This window comes from Gopherus evgoodei, chromosome 23 (genome assembly GCF_007399415.2).
Source record: "Gopherus evgoodei ecotype Sinaloan lineage chromosome 23, rGopEvg1_v1.p, whole genome shotgun sequence".
NCBI lineage: Eukaryota > Metazoa > Chordata > Testudines > Testudinidae > Gopherus > Gopherus evgoodei.
This window is the reverse complement of record NC_044344.1, coordinates 15,177,039-15,193,017: the sequence shown is the minus strand read 5'-3', so window position 1 is coordinate 15,193,017 and position 15,979 is coordinate 15,177,039. Positions and strand designations below refer to the sequence as shown.

Below are 15,979 nucleotides of genomic sequence, written 5' to 3'. Positions count from 1 at the left end.
AATGGCCTAAGAGCACAGAGCTGGAGCGAGGCGGAGGGGCTCAGGAGCCCATGAACTGCCTCTTGTGAGCCAGCCCCAATAAGTGTGTGAGCCAGCTGTGTGTGTGTTGCAAGGCAGTGGAGCAGGTGTGTGGGAATGGCAGCGCAAATGTGTGTATCATAGGTATCTGGTCAGGTGTGAGAAGAGCCGCAGTAAGTGTGTGTGTCATAGAGCAGTCCGGCGGGTGTGCAAGGAGGTGCAGTAAGCGTGTGTATTGTAGAGCAGCCTGGTGGGTGTGCAAGGAGGTGCAGTAAGTGTGTGTATCGTAGACCAGCTTGACGGGTGTGCAAGAAGGTGCAGTAAGTGTGTGTATCATAGAGCAGCCCGGTGGGTGTGCAAGGAGGTGCAGTAAGTGTGTGTATCGTAGACCAGCTTGACAGATGTGCAAGAAGGTGCAGTAAGTGTGTGTATCGTAGACCAGCCTGACAGGTGTGCAAGAAGGTGCAGTAAGTGTGTGTATCGTAGAGCAGTCTGGTGTGTGTGTGTGTGTGTGTGCAGGTGCAGGGTGTATCATAGAGCAGCCCAGCGGGTGTGCAAGGAGGTGCAGTAAATGCATGTATAGTAGAACAGCCTGGCTAGTGTGCAAGGCGATGCAGTGTGTGTGTCGTAGAGCAGGTCAGTGGGTGCGCTAGGAGGTGCAGTAAGCGTGTATCGTAGAGCAGCCTGACGAGTGTGCAAGGAGGTGCAGTAAGTGCATGTATCATAGAGCAGCCTAGTGGGTGTGCAAGGAGGTGCAGTTAGTGTGTGTGTCATGGAGCAGGCCAGTGGCTGTGCAAGGAGGTGCAGTTAGTGTGTGGGTTGTAGAGCAGCCTGGCGAGTGTGCTAGGAGGTGCAGTTAGTGTGTGTGTCATGGAGCAGGCCAGTGGGTGTGCAAGGAGGTGCAGTTAGTGTGTGGGTTGTAGAGCAGCCTGGCGAGTGTGCAAGGAGGTGCAGTTAAGTGTGTGTGTCGTAGAGCAGGTTGATGGGTGTGCTAGGAGGTGCAGTTAGTGTGTGTGTCGTAGAGCAGGTTGATGGGTGTGCTAGGAGGTGCAGTTAGTGTGTGTGTCATAGAGCAGGCCGGCGGATGTGCTAGGAGGTGCAGTAAGCATGTATATCGTAGAGCATCCTGGCAGGTGTGCAAGGAGGTGCAGTAAGTGCGTGTATTGTAGGGCCATGTAGCAGGTGTGTAAAGAGGATGCAAGGTGTGTATCATAGGGCACTTGGGATGTGCAGGGAGGCTGCAGAATGTGCGTACAATAGAACAGGGTTTCTGGTTTGCACACAGTTGGCTTTTGTTGACCTTTTCTCCAGCTGCTGCCATGTCTCCTTCTCTAGGGTGCCTGGCCTTTCAGATTAGCCCTCTGATTATATCCCCGAGAGGCGCTAATTCACCTCGGAGGAGCTGTAAGTAATCCAACAGTAGCTCAGCAATAAGCAGGGCCAATACAATGTGCGGGGAATGTGACACATTCAACTTCAGGCCTGGCTGTGCTGGTGTGTGGGCTGCAGTCTCCTCCACCCAGCCAGGGCTCTCACTGCAGCTACAGGCAGCCACTGATAATAGAGGAATAAGAAACAGCCTAGACCTTGATATGCTGTGGCCCATGCTTCCCTGCCTGGACCTACCTTGGCCCTAGGAGCTTTAACCCGGCACTTGCTATTAGCTGCAGCCCTGTTGCGAGTGGGGCGTAGTTAGCTTAGATTGAATCATGGTGCTGTTGCAGGTAGTACAAAAGTACTTGGGTAAAAAGTAGCATATGGGCCAGATTCTGAGCTCCCTTACACCAGAGTCACTCCATTGACTCCAGTAGAGTTATATCTGCTTTACACCAGTGTATATGTGGAGGATCAGAGGTTGCATTCATTCCCACTGATGGGAGCTCACCGTGCATTCACAGCTGCACCTCTGCTCAAATACTTAGCTGTATTCCCATCTGGCACAAATTGGCCAAGCCACATTGATACCAGTCAAGCTCTGCTGAGTTACCCCTTCTCTAGTATCTCATTTCCCCTCAGTCTGGTCTGTCCCTGCAGGTGCTAGGCCACTGCAAATGTTCCTCTTTGGTCTTGTACACAGAACTGTGCAAAGGACTTGGGGGAGGGGGGGAGGTGGTTTGGTGGCCGTTCCAAAAAATGAGAAAACACTTTAATTTTGGGTAGACCTGAAATGAATGTTTTCCAGCTAACCAAAAAATTGAGAAAAACATTCATTTGGAGTTGAACTAAATGTTTAATTTTCAAAGTCTTTTAACCTTGTTAATATATTTTTAAAATAAGAGTGAAGTAAATTTCGAAACAAAAAGGCATTTTGAACTGAAAATCAAAACATGTCAAAATGAAAATTTTGATTTTTTTTCAGAAAATAATTTTAAAGAGCTTTTCTTTCTACTGAAACAATTTGGTGAATTCAGCACAAATTCATTAAAAAAAAAAGTTTCAGCTGAAAAATTCCACCCAGCTCTACTGTTAGGGGAGAGGTTTCTTGGTAAGTGGGACAGACTCAGGGATCCCCCAGGGCAGGTCTGGGGCACACAAAAGTGCTAGTTTTACAATTAGCTTTTCAGGCCACTTTAACTGGTCCTGCTGCAATAGTCCAAACACGGGTCTCCGACTTCACCATGTCAGAGGTCTCTCTCTTACTGCCATTGCGTAAATCAAATGACAGCAACACCAGCAAAGCGGACACTTGCCCCCCTTTTCATTAGCGTTCACTATCACAGCTGGGGGAGGGGGGTTCCTCAAGACTACACATACCCACCTGGTGAAGTGAAGAAACAGATTAACAAGAGCCAGAAGGGTACCCAGAAGTCACCTACTACAAGACAGGCCCAACAAAGAAAGTAAACAGAAAGCCACTAGTTGTCACCTACAGCCCCCAACTAAAACCTCTCCAGCGCATCATCAAGGATCTGCAACTTATCCTGAAGGATGATCCCTCACTCTCACAGACCTTGGGAGACAGGACAGTCTTTGCTTACAGACAGCCCCCCAACCTGAAGCAAATAGTAATCAGCAACTATACACCAGCAACTACACAACAAAAACACCAACCCAGCAACAAATCCCAGTGCTAACTCCACATATCTATTCAAGGGACACCATTATAGGACCTAACCACATCAGCCACACTATCAGGGACTCGTTCACCTGCACATCTACCAATGTAATATGTGCCATCTTGTGCCAGCAGTGCATGGGGCATTGGCCAAACCGAACAGTCTCTAAGCAAAAGAATAAATGGACACAAATCTGACATCAGGAATCATAACCTTCAAAAACCAGTAGGAGAACACTTCAGTCTCTCTGGTCACTCAATAACAGACCTAAAAGTGGCAAATCTTCAACAAAAAAAACTTGAAAAATAGACTCCAACGTGAAACTGCAGAACTGGAATTAATTTGCAAACTGTACACCTTCAGATTAGGCCTGAATAAAGAGTGGGAGTGGTTGGATCATTACAAAACCTAAACCTAATTTCCCCAATACTAATTTCCCCCTTCTTGTCAACTGTCTGAAATGGGCCACTCTCATTACCACTTCAAAAGTTATTTTTCCTCCCTTGGTATCCTGCTGTAAATTGAATTTTCTCGTTAGACTGAACTCACACTTGGTAAGGCAACTCCCATCCTTTCATGCATTTATACCTGCTCCTGTATTTTCCACTCCATGCATCTGATGGAGTGGGTTCTAGCCCACGAAAGCTTATGCCCAAATAAATGTGTTAGTCTCTAACGTGCCACAAGGACTCCTCGTTGTTTATGCTAAACAATCTGTTCCACCTTGCATTTAGCTGTGACGCTGAGAATACCTTTCCCAGGCCTGAAGAAGAGCTCAGAGGGGCTCGAGCTTGGTTCTTTCACCAACAGAAGTTGGTCCAATAAAAGATATTCCCTCCCTCACTGTGTAACACTATGGATAGTTAATCCCAGGATCAGGTTATCCAGGGAAACCGTGGAACCCCCATCACTGGAGGTTTTTAAGAAGAGGTTAGCCAAACTCCTGTCATAGGTATAGTTAATGCTGCCTCTGGGTATATCTCACTTAATCAATTCCCTGCCATTGTGGAGGCCTCAGGCACTGGCACACCTCGGTCCCTCCGATCGCCTGCCTGAGGCACACAGTAGTCTAGTCTCCTGGGGACTGTGATACTTTGGTTTAATTTTCGTTGTTGCGGTTAAGTGTGCAGGTGCTGGGTTGTGTTGAGGATTTGTAACATATAGGAGGTCAGGCTCTATGATCTAGTGGTCCCTTTTGGCCTGAAACTCTATGGTTCTCAGCATGGGAGGATGTACTAGTTGACCTTCTGAGGCCCCTCCATTTCTGTGGTTCTGTGATGCAGAGAGGAGGCCCAGACAGCATGGAACAATAGCTCCGAGGGGTGTGAATGGCCCCATTCAGTCAGGTGCCTGGGGATGGTGAGGTAAATGTAACTGTTGTTAACTCCTTTATCCCCATGTGAGAAGGGAGAGGGCCAGGTCACAGGTCTGCACCATGCACTGTCAGCGATGTCACATTCTGGTGCTACAGCTGGGTGGCATTTGGTATACAGCACCACTTACTTGTTTCCCTAGTCAGGAAGGAGCCAATCTCCAGGAGGCTGGCAGAGCCCATGGGCATGTTCAAGCCGCAGCAAGAGACAGTTCAGGGCAAGGAGCCCCATGCAGCCAAGTGGCGTACACCGTCACATCCATGCAATGCCTGTGAGCGGTGTCTTATTTCAACAAATGCATGTGAGTGGAGCTTATTTTTTGGGTAGAGGTTGGAGTTCCCACCTCCTCCCCCCATTCCCAATCTGGCCCTTGTTTCCAGATGAACCTTGGACTCAGAAGTAATCTGGGTTCGGCGGTTGGGGGTTAGCTCCTTGTGGATGGTAAAGCACAGTGGGATACAACAGCACCCTCCCCACCCATCTGAATCACGAACAGCGCCGGTCTGGTCAGGAGTTCTGGAGAGATGGTCGCTGTCTGTGAGGTCCCACTTACAAGTGGACCCGCACTTTAATGATAGCGAAGTTGTGCCAGTAGTTGGCGCCCACTCTGCGTAGCACAGGCACAGGAACGCTGTGCTTCTCAGACACTGAATGCTCCCCCTCCCCGTGACACTGTGTGGCATAAAAAACTGGGGAAGGCTTGATGCTTGTCAGGGCAGGAGCCAAACCCCTCAGGGTCTATATTACAATATGAGAGCGCTCTGAGTGTTATATCTCAGTTTGGGTTAGCCTGGGCGAAGACATGTTATAATCATACAATACACTATGGTTACATGGGCCTAGCGACAAACTACAGGCAGATAATCAGGTACCAGCCTAAGCATCTGATGAGGACAAGATACTGTTAGCTACTATGACCACCAACCCAATATTTGCCATAAAGCAGATTGTAAGCTCTTAGGGTCAGGGGTTGTGTCTTTGTTTTGTGTTTGTGCAGCGCCTAGCACAAGGGTTCCTAGGCCATGAGTGGAGAACTCAGCTGCTACCACAATGCAAACAATCAGTAACATTTAGAGACAACTGGGGCACTAGCTGTTTACAAGCGTGGTTATACCTTGTTGTATAAACAGGACTTGCTTGTGTTAAAACCCCAGAAGAGTTATACAGACCTACCCCGCTGCCCCCTGATATGCGGGCAGTTTGAGTTTGCTGACATGCTTTTCATCATTCAGGGTCCATGTTGTTAGTAGAAAGGGGCTGAACTGGACACTCAAATACAGCCCTTGCTCCCCTGACTTGCATCCAAATTGATCCCTGTATCCCTGTACTTTTGAGTCCAAGTTGAATCCAAAACTGGATGTGGCTCACAATGGCAGGATTTCATGGGACCAGCCAGTCTCATCAGATTTCCATCCTTTGGGGCCAGAATCTAAAGAGAGAAGTTCCCCAGAGCTCTGCACTGTGGACAGAATGATAGAAGAATAGGGTTGGAAGAGACCTCAGAGGTCATCTAGTCTAACCCCTGCTCAAAGCGGGACCAATCCCAACTAAATCATCCCAGACAGGGGTTGGTTAAGCCTGACCTTAAAAATCTCTAAGAAAGGAGATTCCACCACCTCCCTAGGTAATCCATTCCAGTGCTTCACCACCCTCCTAGTGAAATACTGTTTCCTAATATCCATCCTAGACCTCCCCTACTGCAACTTGAGACCATTACTCCTTGTTCTGTCATCAGGTACCACTGAGAACAGTCTAGATCCATCCTCTTTGGAACCACCTTTCAGGTAGCTGAAAGCAGCTATCAAATCCCTCCTCATTTTTCTCTTCTGCAGACTCAACATTCCCAGTTCCCTCAGCCTCTCCTCATAAGTCATGTGCCTCAGCCCCCTGATCATTTTCATTGCCCTCTGCTGGACTCTCTCCAATTTGTTCACATCCCTTCTGTAGTGGAGGAGTGGGGGCAAAACTGGATGCAATCCTCCAGATTTGGCCTCACCAGTGCCGAATAGAGGGGAATAATCACTTCCCCCAATCTGCTGGCAGTGCTCCTACTAATACAGCCCAATATGCTGTTAGCCTTCTTGGCAACAAGGGCACACTGCTGACTCATATCCAGCTTCTCATCCACTGTAACCCCTAGGTCCTTTTCTGCAGAACCGCTGCTTAGCCAGCCAGTCCTGAGCCTGTAGCAGTGCATGGGATTTTTCCATCCTAAATGCAGATCTCTGCACTTGTCCTTGTTGTACCTCATCAGGTTTCTTTTGGCCCAGTCCTCCAATTTGTCTAGGTCCCTCTGTATCCTAGCCCTACCCTCCAGCATATTTACCGTATATACTCAATCATAAGATGGCTCGTTTATAAGCCAACCCCCACAAGATGGATACGTAAAAATGGAAAAATTTATAACCTGTTCATAAACCGACCCTATAATTCAGGGGTCAGCAAACTTTGGCTCCCTGGCCATCAGGATAAGCCGTTGGTGGGCCAAGATGGTTTGTTTACCTCGAGCGTCCGCAGGCATGGAGGTAAACTTAAGTCAACAAAGTATCCCCGCAGCAGTGGCTTATCCTGACTGGCCAGGGCAGCAACTGGTGGGGAAATTTTTTTGGGGAGAGAAACTGGGATTCAGGGGAGTAACCCCTGAGACCACCCCCCACATGACCCCACCCCTAGTCTGGGACCCTCCCACTCTCCCCATCCCATCTCTTCCCACCTTATCTGGGGAGGGCCAGCGGCTGGGCCGGGCATCGCGGCCACAGCCTGCTCTGGTGGGTGGGGCCGAGCGGCACAGCTGCAGCCTGCCAGCCCCGGAGCTGCAGCTGCTTCAAAGGCTGAGGGAGAGCAGCGTGGCCAGAAGCGAAGAGACTCTGGCCCCATCTCTTCCCTTCTGGCTCTGCTGCCTCTGTTGTGGGGAGGGGCTGTGTCCCTCTCTATACCCATTCATAAGCCGACCCCCTTCTCTGGTGCTTCCCTTTTTTACTAAAAAAATTTGGCTTATGAACAAGTATATACAGTATCTCTCCCCCAGCTTAGTGTCAGCTGCGAACATGCTGATGGTGCAATCCATCCCATCATCCAGCTGTTGAACAAAACCGGCCCCAGGACCGACCCCTGGGCACTTCACTTGATACCGGCTCCCAACTAGACATGGAGCTGTTGATCACTACCCGTTGAGCCCGACGATCTAGCCAGCTTTCTATCCACCTTATACTCCAAGGGTGGGCAAACTTTTTGGCCTGAGGGCCACATCAGGGTTCCGAAACTGTATGGGGGGACGGGTAGGGAAGGCTGTGCCTCCCCAAACAGCTGGCCCCCGCCCCCTCCACTTCCCACTCCCTGAGTGCCCCCGTCAGAATACCCCACCCCTCCAACCCCCCCATTCCTTGTTCCCTGACCGCTCCCTCCGGGGACCCTCTGCCCCTAACCGTCCCCCCCAGGACCCCACGCCCTATCCAACCCCCCCTGCTCCCTGTCCCCTGACTGCCCCAACCACTATCCACACACATGCCCCCGACAGGCCCACCAGGACTCCCACGCCTATCCAAACCCCCTTGTTCTCCATCCCCTGACCATGCCCCCCACAGAACCTCTGCCCCATGCAACTGTGGGCCCTCCCCCCAACGCGCTCGCCGCTCCCTTACCATGCCACTCAGAGCACCAGGACTGCAAGTGTGGCATGTTGAGCTGAGGTTGCAGGGATGGAGAGGACAGCAGAGGAGGGGCCAGGGGCTAGCCTCCCTGGCTGGGATCTGAAGGGCTGGGCAGGACTGTCTCGCGGGCCGGATGTGGCCCACAGGCCTTAGTTTGCCCATATCTGTTATAGTCCATTCATCTAGCCCATACTTTTTTAACTTGATGGCAAGAATACTGTGGGAGACCGTATCAAAAGCTTTGCTAAAGTCAAGATATATCACGTCCACCTCTTTCCCCATATTCACAGAGCCAGTTATCTCATCATAGAAGGGAATCAGGTTGGTCAGGCATGACTTGCCCTTGGTGAATCCATGTTGACTGTTCCTGATCACCTTCCTCTTCTCCAAGAGCTTCAAAATGGTTTCCTTGAGGACCTGCCCCATGGTTTCCTTGAGCACCTAACCTCCACCCCATCTCTGACCCAACTCTGGTCTGGTCACTCATGGGCAGAGGCGACATTTGTGGGGGGAATGCAGAGTAATGTGCCCCACTAGATTGCTCAGCCACAAGATGTGGCCAGGCCCTTTCCCTGCTTGGCAGCTGAGCCATGGAGCTGTGAGCTGCACTGGGCAGGGAGAGGCAGAGGCAGGAAGAACAGCTGGAAGCTGCAGGGAGTGGCCACTGCTTTCTAGGATGGGGTGGTGCGCTGCCTGGGGGGGGGTGACTCAAGCTGTTCTGGGCTTGTGCCCCCCCACTATCAGCAGGCATGGGTCATCTCTGCTCCTGGGAATGCGTTTGAGCGGCTGTAGCAAAATAATCCAGTGTCCCACACAATTTAAACATGAAATAGTAAGAAAGGAAAACAGGGAAACACTCTGATTTTGCCCTGTTTTCAATCCCCGCTTTTACAGTCACCACATTTAGACTAAACAGCAGTTAGTGCCTATCTGAGATTATTTAATTTCCTTACAGTGCAAAGCTAATTCCATTTTAAGAGCAACATTTGGCAATGATCATCGATACTGTCTAGAGAAAAATGAAATCCTCCCAAGTCTGTATCAGTGTCCAGGCCAAGGGCAGTCATGCCTAGTGACTGGAGCAACAGTCAGGCCTAATGGTCAAAGCAGGAGTGAAAGCCAGAAATCAGAGCCCAGGCTCAGCGCTGGAGTCAGGGTTCATCTACACTCCAATAAAAGACCCACGGCTGGTGCAGGTCAGTTGACTCAGGCTCACAGAGCTGATGCTGCGGGACTATGAAATTACAGTGTAGACGCTGGGGCTTGGGTTGGAGCTGGGGTTCTGAGACCCTGCGAGGGGGAGGGTCTCAGAGCCCCAACTCCATCCTGAGCCCAAATGTCTACACTGCAGGATTTAGCCCCCAAATCTGAGCCCTGTGAGCCCGTCAGCTGGGCCCTGAGACTCTGCTATGGGGGTTTTCATTGCGGTGTAGGCGTAGCATCACTGGCCAGCTGCCCGAGCCAAGGGTCAAAGCTCAGGAATCAGAGCCAGACATAGAACAAGGCGGGACTGGGGCCAAGCACACTCAGGTGCTATTACAGCCACAGGCAAATGCTTTGAGCAGCCAGCCCCCTGCTGCTGGTCTAAAAGTGTAGGGCTTCTGACCTCCTCGGCCTATGGGGTGTGGGGAGGTGAGGGGAGGTTGGCCAATCAAGCAGCTCAGTTGGGGCCCACCTGTACTGGTTACACTACTTAGGGGTTAAATTAGCAGGTAGGCAGGTGAACTGTGGGTCCATCCTCCTGTGAACAAAGACGCTCTGTGCTGGTGTCCTGCACACCTGGAGTTAGGGTGACCAGGCAGCAAAATTTAAAAATTGGGATAGGGGGTGGGGGGTTATAGGCATCTATATAAGAAAAAGACCCCAAAATTGGGACTGTCCCTATAAAATCAGGACATCTGGTCACCCTACCTGGAGCCCAGCATTTTCAAACCAGCTCGGTTATCCTAGGCAAGAAAATCAGTTGGCCAGTTTTTTTTCAAGCATGCTGCTCTGCACAGTGGGCACTTTGGGCCTCTGGCTCCAATGGAGACCGCTGAATACACTGACCCTGCTGGGCTGGAGTCCACATACCCGCCCAGCAGAGAATATCACAGTGCCAGAACACATGAATCCCTCCTGGGGCCCTGCCTCTGAGACCGACGGCCAGGAGGCAACAGCATGGCTAGGGAGCCATGGCACAGCCATCAGGTTCCCGAGGGGAGATTTGACCCTGTTCAGCTGGTGGCCAAATGCTGGAGGAGGGCAGGGCTCCTCTGCTGCTGATTCCCCTCTGGCACTGGGGGAGAGCTGGAGAGGGCACATTTGTGACTCTAGCTGCACCTGTTGCTGCAGCCTAACTGCTCTCACCTATCCCAGATCAAACCCTTTGCGCCGGGGGTTATTTATAGGAGATGGTTTCATGCTTGGATCTGCGGGGAGGGGGGAGAGGTGGAAGGCCATCTGCTTTGAACTTGTACTAGGGGCAAGAGGCTGTTTGTTTGTTAGTCTCTGCTGGCAGCCCCCTATGTAACATTTCATGGAGAGCCGGATTAGTTTCCTGCTTGGAGACGGCACAGCGTGGGGGAGACGGGCTGCAGGCCGGTGATGTCCTGGCTCACCACAGCAGCTACACCGCAAGGTGAGGGTGGTAATGGGGGCGGCAATTCCTACCCTCACCTACAGAGCACTTTGCTCAGAGCTGTCAGAGACACTGGGCTTGGCACTGAGCTGCTCCTGGGGCCAAGCAGGATGCCTGGCCAGGCAAGGTGAGACAGGATCCAGCCACAAAGCCCCCAGCCTGTGGGCGGCAGGCTCCCCAGCCCTTCTCTCCAGGCAGAGAAGTGTCCATCCGCTCCCATCTGATCTGGGAATCCTGCTGGTTCTGGGGGTCTGCGGTGCGCAGGAGGCTAGCAAGTTCCTGGGTGGGGCAGAGAACTGGGTTATGGGCCCGATTTTGCTCTCGCTCCCAATGGTGTAATTCCATCCATGCCGGGGGAGCTGAGATCAGAACCAGGCCCATGCTGCAGATGTAATGCTCCCTCCCCCACAGCTGCCTTCTTGGCACCCCTCTTTTTGGGGGGTGCAGTGCTACTGGGCTGACTAGCAGCTTCCTCTCTTTCTTTGCCCTGCCCCTGGGGCTCTGAGTCTCGCCCCCAATTCTGGCAGTGATGGGATCTGGAGCCTGCACAGACCCGAGTGAGAGGCGCCAGGACTCAGGGTGTGAAAAGCACCAGCCGGTTTCTGATGTCAATGGGAAGTAATCTGTTGGCAGCTAAGAAGAGAGAGATTAACTGGCCCGATGGTTTCAGCCTAGAAAGCGGAAGTGAGCAGATTTTTACCTGCATGGAGCAGCAGGATGGGGAGGAAGGAGGCGGTGGGATGGATGGATGGAGAAGCCCCCCGTAGCGAGGCACCCTGAGTTCTGTCTCCTCTCCATGCCACTTGCTCTCGTCCCTTCCTCGGAAGGAATGAGCCGAGTCATCATACTGCCGAAACCTGACTCCTTCAGTGATCCCTGTCGGCAGCTGGAGGAGCAGCCAATCTCCAGCAGGGCGAGAGGGCCGCTCTGCCTGGAAACGGATCAGAGCCCCTCTCTAAAGTTACAGCCCGTCCCAGGAGTCACAGCCGGGCTCTGCCTGGGGGCAGGGGCACAGCCATGGTGCCCAGGGGCAGCTCCCACCTGCAGGCTCTCAGGGAAGAAACAGAGCCATCCCAAGCATGCAGGATGGAGCGGAATGGGGCTGGCTGTGGGGTAGCAGCCCAGGGAGCTGCTGGCTCTGCAGACGTTTCTGAGTGAGATCATCAGGCAGTTGGTCTGCAGGATAGCCCTTCATGCCCACCAGCCCAGTGGCAGGAGAGCGGCTGCCTTGGCCAGTCATTGAATCTATTGGTAACTGTGCCGTGGTGTGTGATTCCCAGGGAAACCATCCCCTTCTCCCACAGCAGGAGGTAGGGCCAGGATGTCCTCTGAGCAGGCAGGCTGGTAAGGGAAGGGCCCAGAGAGGTGCCAAGGAAGGAGAAGGAGTCTCTCAGGGCTGAAGGCACAGGAGGGAATGTAACCTAGCAGCGACGCACTCCTTCTGACACAAGGACATGAGCCAAAGCCCTAAGTCCAGCCCATCCTTGGGAAAGAATAATAGGAGCTGCTTGGAAATACTGAGGGGTTGGGCCAGGGTTCAAATCCGCTGGTCTGAGCCACCCCGTCGGGCAACGTTCTCAGTGTCTCTCCTCAGTGGGCTGCAGTGCCATGGGGAGATGCAGCCAGGTGTGGGATGTGCAGCCCTGTGCTGCCTCAGCTGCAGACATGCCCCTGGGGAGCAGATGCGGTGCTGAAATGCCTGGTGTTGTCAGCAGGAGGCGCTCTTGGGTTAGCTTAGCTCGTAGAAATGCCCCAGCTGCATGTCTGCTGACTTGGAGAGGCTTCGGGTTTCAGGCCTCAAGCAGCCTCTCTTCTTGCAGCTGCAATTTCTGCCCCTGCCACTCATTGATACTAGCACCATTGTTAAATGCCTGGCTCTCTGCTCAGTGAGCACAGGAGGCAGCTGGAGGTCTGTCCTCTACCATCTGCACCTGCTGTTCACTGAGGGGGCAATTGCTGTTGCTGCTCAAAATGGAGGCCATCTCTGAGTGTGAGGCCAAAATCTGTGTCATGGCCAAAGCACATGGCTGGTCACCAAGGCATCTGTGCAAGGACAGCAGCTGCCTCCTCCTGGGCAGAACTCCCCATTTCTGGCGGGAGCCCAGAGATCCGGGGCTGGGGGATCAGGATTGCCAGGAAATATGGCACAGCCAATAATGAAGCAAAAGAAGAGTGAAAACGATCCCTCTGACTGGCTCCTAGGGACTCTCTCCTGGGGAGGCCATGCAGCCTCCGGGTTACTGCAGCCACGGAGAGCCTGGGCTCTCTTCTGAGTCCCTGTGAGACTGCACAGTTCCTTTGTGCAGCTCAGTCAGGGAGACGATACAAGAACCTGAGTGAGGGAGCTAAATGGGCATCAGCCAACCTCTAGTTACTGGAGTTAGGAATAACTTTTCCTAGGGGCAGGTTATCCCACACCTTCCTCTGCAGCATCTGGTGCTGGCCACTCTCAGAAGTGAGGCGCTGGACTCCATGGTTCCTGGTGTAAACCAGCCTGGCAGTCCCTGTGTGGCTCCCTGAAAAGCTGGTGTATAAAAATATTGCTCAGGCAGGAGTGAAATCAGGAAGGCCAGATCACACTCGGAGTTCCAGCTAGCAAGGATGTTAAGAGTAACAAGAAGGATTTCTTCAGGCATGTTAGCAACAAGAAGAAAGTCAAGAAAAGTGAATAGGAGAGGCAACCTAGTGACAGAGGATGTGGAAAAAGGTAATGTACTCAATGCTTTTTTTGCCTCTGTTTTCACGAACAAGGTCAGCTCCCAGACTACTGCACTGGGCAGCACAGTGTGAGGAGGAGGTGACCAGCCCTCTGTGGAGAAAGAAGTGGTTCAGGACTATTTAGAAAAGCTGGACGAGCACAAGTCCATGGGGCTGGAGGCGCTGCATCCAAGGGTGCTAAAGGAGTTGGCAGATGTGATTGCAGAGCCATTGGCCATTATCTTTGAAAACTCATGGTGATTGGGGGAGGTCCTGGATGACTGGAGAAAGGCTAATGTGCCCATCTTTAAAAAAGGGAAGGAGGAGGATCCGGGGAACTACAGGCCAGTCAGCCTCACCTCAGTCCCTGGAAAAATCTTGGAGCAGGTCCTCAAGCAATCAATTCTGAAGCACTTAGAGGAGAGGAGAGTGATCAGGAACAGTCAGCATGGATCCACCAAGGGCAAGTCATGCCTGACTAACCTAATTGCCTTCTGTGACGAGACAACTGGGTCTGTGGATGAGCGGAAAGCAGTGGATGTGTTATTCCTTGACTTTAGCAAAGCTTTTGATACGGTCTCCCACAGTATTCTTGCCAGCAAGTTAAAGAAGTATGAGCTGGATGAATGGACCGTAAGGTGGATAGAAAGCTGGCTAGATCATCAGGCTCAGTGGGTAGTGATCAATGGCTCCAGGTCTAGTTGGCAGCCAGTATCAAGCGGAGTGCCCCAGGGGTCGGTCCTCGGGCCAGTTTTGTTCAATATCTTCATTAATGATCTGGAGGATGGCGTGGATTGCACCCTCAGCAAGTTTGCAGATGATACTAAACTGGGCGGAGTGGTAGATATGCTGGAGGGTGGAGATAGGATACAGAGGGACCTAGACAAATTAGAGGATTGGGCCAAAATAAATCTGTTGAGGTTCAACAAGGACAAGTGCAGAGTCCTGCACTTAGGACAGAAGAATCCCATGCACTGCTACAGACTAGGGACTGAGTGGCTAGGAAGCAGTTCTGTAGAAAAGGACCTAGGGGGTTACAGTGGACGAGAAGCTGGATAGGAGTCAACAGTGTGCCCTTGTTGCAAAGAAGGCTAATGGCATTTTAGGCTGTATAAGGAGGGGCACTGCCAGCAGATCGAGGGACGTGATCATTCCCCTCTATTCGATATTAGTGAGGCCTCATCTGGAGTACTGTGTCCAGTTTTGGGCTCCACACTACAAGAAGGATGTGGAAAAATTGGAAAGAGTCCAGCGGAGGGCAACAAAAACTATTAGGGGGCTGGAGCATATGTTTTACGAGGAAAGGCTGAGGGAATTGGGATTGTTTAGTCTGCAGAAGAGAAAAATGAGGAGGGATTTGATAGCTGCTTTCAACTACCTGAAAGGGGGTTCCAAAGAGGATGGATCTAGACTGTTCTCAATGGTACCAGATGACAGAACAAGGAGCAATGGACTCAAGTTGCAGTGGGGGAGGTTTAGGTTGGATATTAGGAAAAACTTTTTCACTAGGAGGCTGGTAAAGCACTGGAATGAGTTCCCTAGGGAGGTGGTGGAGGTTTTTAAGGTCAGGCTTGACAGAGCCTTGGCTAGGATAATTTAATTAGGGATTGGTCCTGCTTTGAGCAGGGGGTTGGACTAGATGACCTCCTGAGGTCCCTTCCAACCCTGATATTGTATGATTATATGATTCTCTGGGCTGAGCTTCCCTGCGGAAATACACCACACACACCCGTGTAGCTAGGTGTGAGCTGGGTCCGAGGCAGGTGTGTTCTGTGACTGAGTTTCTAGGCGTCCATCAGACAAGCGAAGAGCATTTAGCACTCTGAGAGGCCACCTCTTTGGTTCCCGTTTCATTCCCTGCTGCTGTTTGGACTGGTCCTAATGCAGGAACCTGGAACGCAGCCTGGAGAAGTCAACCTTTCCCCCCTCTGCACCTGCCCTGGGGCTTATCCTGGCTTTCCTTCATCCATTGACCAGACACTTTCTTGGGGGTGCTCTCTCTGTCTGCTCTGTGCAGGACATGTTGAGCCCGTGCATGGGCAGGGCATGTTCTGCCCTGGGAGGTATGTACATTTCAGCCTTAGACCTTCTGATTGTTAATCCCCATGCTGCCATGTACTGCTGGGGGGACAGCACTGCCAGTGCAGACCCCTAGCACTGTCTGATTGATAAAAGCAGGGGACACAATACATGCTGCCCCACCCTGTCCCAGCCCCGCACATACACACAGGGCAGGTTCCAAGCAGAGCATCTTCCAGGTCATACATCACACACACCAGGCAAAGGTCAGGGAGTAGAGAAGAAAGGAGGTGACCGGGGAACCTGTGAGAGGTGATTACAAAGGGGAATGGAATGGGGATGGGGACCAGGTCAGGAACAGAGGGAGGAGATAACTCTGCCTCTAGGTCAAAGGGAGAGAGCAAGAGGCATGTAGCAGGATCAAAGCAAGGCAGGTACAGAGGCGGGTAAGGTTGGTTTCTCCAGGCTGCATCAGGGAATGAAAATGGGACACAAAGAGGCGAGTTCTCAAAATGTGAAATGCTCTTTGCTTGTCTGATGATTACA

The 15,979-nt window shown here is 51.8% G+C and overlaps 1 protein-coding gene across 2 annotated transcripts in view; it reads left to right on the top strand.

The window, feature by feature from the left end:
• SCN4A (sodium voltage-gated channel alpha subunit 4) overlaps positions 1–15,979 on the top strand; it is a 176,736-nt gene that overhangs the window by 24,048 nt on the left and 136,709 nt on the right. Inside the window, exon 1 of one of the 2 annotated variants that reach the window (XM_030541362.1) lies at positions 10,639–10,717. The exons of the other annotated variant lie outside the window; for it this stretch is intronic. The gene's annotated coding sequence lies outside the window, so the exon portion shown is untranslated. Of the gene's footprint in view, positions 1–10,638; positions 10,718–15,979 lie in introns of those variants that run through there. 2 annotated transcript variants of the gene reach the window in all.